This window comes from Gigantopelta aegis, chromosome 6, assembly GCF_016097555.1.
Source record: "Gigantopelta aegis isolate Gae_Host chromosome 6, Gae_host_genome, whole genome shotgun sequence".
Lineage (NCBI taxonomy): Eukaryota > Metazoa > Mollusca > Gastropoda > Neomphalida > Peltospiridae > Gigantopelta > Gigantopelta aegis.
The window spans coordinates 59,277,103-59,281,748 of NC_054704.1; the positions used below are offsets into that span (position 1 = coordinate 59,277,103).

The window sequence follows — 4,646 nt, forward strand, 5'->3', positions numbered from 1 at the left end:
TTACGTAACAAGTTGCCCACCTGGCTAAGTGCAATTCGGAACTGCACACGGCCTTCTAAAACAATTAATATCGCCACAGGCGAAAACAAATTTAAGAGCATGTACCGTCACAGGTATGGTACAACGGGTTTCCATGAGTCGGCGAGTCGGGGATTTTCCTTGAAATTTTGACAGTGGCCAGCTGTTGGCGTTACATGTAAGGGGGTGTTACTAATTACGTAACGCTCTAGGGGTAGAGGAAGAGGGTACTGTGTTCGATTTACGTAACATTTTTCAAGACTATATGCTATTTTTATTCATTACTTAGACCTAAAAAGGCGCGGTCAGTCTAGGATCGATCCCCATCGGCGGGTATACAAAAATACCATGGTATGTGATATCTTGTCTGTGGGATGGTACATATAAACAATCCCTTGCCAAAAAAAAATGTAGCGGGTTTCGAAGGCGCGTGTGCAGGGATTTCAGCGGGGTTGGGGTTATAGACTGTGTTAAGTGAAGTTTATAGCCTATGGGGCCAAGCTCCCCCCAAAAATACATTTGAATTTTTTTTAAGCTTGGGCAAGTAAGGGTTTCGACCTCCAATACCCTCCCCCTGCACATGCACCCGATTCCTCTCTAAGATTATATGTCAAAATTACCAAATGTTAGACATCCAACAGCAGATGGAAGGAAGGATAGGATATGTTTTATTTAACGACGGACCGGCCTCGGTGGCGTCGTGGCAGGCCATCGGTCTACAGGCTGGTAAGTACTGGGTTCGGATCCCAGTCGAGGCATGGAATTTTTAATCCAGATACCGACTCCAAACCCTGAGTGAGTGCTCCGCAAGGCTCAGTGGGTAGGTGTAAACCACTTGCACCGACCAGTGATCCATAACTGGTTCAACAAAGGCCATGGTTTGTGCTATCCTGCCTGTGGGAAGCGCAAATAAAAGATCCCTTGCTGCCTGTCGTAAAAGAGTAGCCTATGTGGCGACAGCGGGTTTCCTCTAAAAAGTTTACCTAAAATGAAGAATGATGCAATAAAATGTTTAATATGTTAACGGGTTTAGGATTAATTGACAATATTAACACGGTTTCTATTTTACGCGCATGGATAAAATAACTACGCGAAAAGCCGCGTGCATTGGCTGTGACGTAGCACGTGAACAGCCAGCCAGTAAACAATATGTGAAACCATGTGCTTTTTGATAGATTTGTTTACATTAGCGCTTTGATCAATGGCTTACCAATCGTTTATGTTTGAGCCCGAACGTTCCGAACATGATAGTGAGTCGGACTTCGACATAGGATTATCTTCAGGCGATGAATTGGAAGAAAATGTCGAAAATATTGCGCGATTGGGAAACCGAGATTGGTGTTTGTGTGGCAACTGCAGACCAATGGACACGGTAAAAGAAAGTATCTGTTGTTTAGAAGTAGACCAAATCGGCGACAAAATGCCCGGGGCGACTTCGCCAGGACTTATTTTCATCGTTAGGCGAAGTTATCATACATATTAGACTTGCTAGAAGACATATATTACAACATATATTATAGTATATATCTACTGTCATTATCAACATGTTTTTGTGCCAAAACTACAGGGTTATACCACTTATACTACTAGTTTTGTGTTGGGACACGCTGTGGCGAGATCGCCATATTTACTTCCGTGTTGCATGTCTGTTTAGCGAAGTCGCCAGTACATTATAACTCAACAATATTCAAGTTACAAGCTGTTTTATGTTTACTTCATTAAGTAAATACATGTGCAGTAGTCATGTTTTGATTTTCTTGTTGTAAAATGTAATACATTGGTAGTTTACATTTCTGACGATTTTACTTGCAAGCCGGGGCGAGATCGCCAGGATTTTCCAACGGAGCCTGGCGATCTCGCCCCGTGTCGATTTTGTTTTTTCTTGTTTAAGTTTACAGTTTATTATAATAAATACACGTAAAGTACACATTTATGGTTTGTTTCATCATGTAATGTAACATTTTTTAAGTTTACATTTCTTATTATTTCACTTTTTCAGGCTGTGGCGAGATCGTCAGGATTTTCTCAGTGTAGCATTTTTATGTTGGTGAAGTTGTCACACGTTACTACGCAACTATTTGTCATAAGTGCACACTTTGATGTTCAATTTGGTATAATAAATATATGAACAAGACAACATTCATTTATTGTTTTGTTTTTATTGAACAGAACAGAGTGTTTTGTGACAACATAGTTCTTTCGCCGAAGATTATGTACCCATATATACTTTGGTACGTTTTCTCTCTCGCCTGTATCGAGTAATACCCAATGCCTTTGACCCTTCTTGAATCATTACTACAGTTGACAGCTGCACAAAGGACCATTTTCCATTCATAGAAACGCGATTTCTCGCGAACAAAGATGTAATAACAATTAACTTAATCGATGATAAGAGCTTCCATTATGCGGCCATTACGTGTTTTCCCCACATGGCTGTTTCACCTGTGACGTCACGCATGACTGTTGTAGTGTTACAAAAAGAAGAGTTACGTTTTTTACTTTCGTACACGGTTGAGCTCGTTTTTAAATATAAATATATATTTTTTTAATTTATATATAATTTTCCCTTATACTTTGTAAGGCTATTAATCCATTTTATATGAAGCCTTGTACGCTCAGTACCCCTTTAATTAACTACTGCGGCAGTACATTTGTCAGCGTAGGTTGATACAGATTCCAAAGTGTATTGTGTTTTTGTTGTGTTTTCTAGTGAACTAAACGTGCTATATTATATATACTTTATATAAGATCGTATCTCTGATCATACCTAGACGAGCCATACTCGGGTAAATACTGCCTGTTACAGAGAGATCTAATAGATATACAGTTAGGAGAGATATTTGGACAATCGTGTTTTATTCAGTTACGAGTATTATAGAATCCCCGTGACAATACCTCTATGGATATAAATATGTTTTGGAGATATGAGCCGACCCCTCAATCAAGACAGTTAAATTTGTTCAAAAATTGTGAAATCTCACGTGATCTCTTGTTGGGGAATTCTATACTTTCATGGCTCTGTTTTTGACCTGGATAAGCCAGCGTAGTGAAACCAATGCGGAATGCGGCGTCATATATACACCAAACGTAATTGAATTTTCTGTATATGCTTAAATAATAAAAATATTCCAGGGATGTAGTTTTAACCCAGTTGAATCCAGTTCTACGTGCAGGGACAAGTTCAGCCTGCCGTTTGTGTGTGCACATTAATTTTGCATTTGTATAGCCATATATTGAGTTTTATTGCCCCTTGCAATTTGGCGCATTTGAAATATGACTAATACAGCAAAATAACCTTTTAGTTAAATTTATTTGCGGTAAAATTAACTTTAAAAAAAATTAACTTAAGCAACCTCAAAATTGCAATCAGTGAAAAATTATTAAGTTCAAGCCATGTTGTTAGTTTGTGTACTGTCAGTAGTTTCATTTACAATGAAACATCATAAAGTAGTATTAATATTCCATAACACTGTACATTATTGTTGAGTTGATAACAAGAGTCACTGCCATCATGGTCATATCATCGTGTTATTAAATGGTTGTCCTGTCTATACATGTATATCAGTGTAGGTTCTGTCTTCATCATAAGTATTATTCTGTATCCATTTGTTGTTAATTTGTGCACATTTACGTTTACTGTTTTAAGTTTTGGTAAATTGTTTATACTTTTAAAACCTTTGTAATGCACACAAAAGTCACATTATATATTTTGTAATTGGTTATTAAGTAATGTTAGTCTGTTTTAAATTGATTTAGCAATATTACATGTTATTTTAGCATTTTTCTACCAGTTAACTGAAACGTATTTTATTACATACAACAATAAAACACCATGGACAGAATAATCTTTTATTATAAATTTATTTGCTTATCTGGTTGCTAAATGTTACCTGGTAGCACCTTATGTTCAGGGACATTAACCTTTTGTTAAAGTTTTATCTAGATGAAACCAGCTAACATTTAACATTTTAATAATTCACAAATTTATTGCACTATACGTCATTTGTCATATTACACTAAACTATAATATTTTTGGTAATAAAATACAACTGTCACATTGTAATGTGAGTCTTCTCATAAACAGGACATGAGTGATAAATGTTAATGAAATCAACTAAAGCTGTTCCAACTATCTGCTTGTACAATTTACAGTGTTAAGCTACATTATTTTGGATTACGTATTCATAAATACCCTTCTAAGATAATATATTAAACTTCCCCAAAATCATCTAGTCCTGAAACAAGGATTATTATTATCAGAAATTCGTACCGATAAAAAATACTATTTTCTATATACATAATTATATTTACAAATCGGACGTTAAAATTCTACTGAGAATGGGTTGATTGGTATTTGCAAACAGAGCAGTTGAAATTACATCAAACACCTCAATACCACTGAGTTTTATTGGGATGACTTCTTAGTTCCAACTGATGTTAGCAAACCAGATAAAACCAATTTGCAGTAGCAAGTACTGGGTGGACTGTTAGACCATTGTCCTGACATACATTGTAATACTTGATAGTGTGCCAACTGAAAACCAAACATAACTTATTTTTGACTGAGTATACAGGAGTTTAAAATGTGAATTATATTTTGATGACAAAGTCACGCATTGATATGACCT

General features: G+C 36.4%; 1 long non-coding RNA gene across 1 annotated transcript; it reads left to right on the forward strand.

Annotated features, from left to right (window-relative positions):
* The first annotated feature begins 1,007 nt into the window (after window positions 1-1,007).
* On the forward strand, window positions 1,008-2,152 carry LOC121376090. The gene is made up of 2 exons (XR_005958402.1): window positions 1,008-1,390; window positions 2,018-2,152. It is a non-coding gene; the product is annotated as an uncharacterized LOC121376090 (long non-coding RNA).
* The last annotated feature ends 2,494 nt before the right edge of the window (window positions 2,153-4,646 follow it).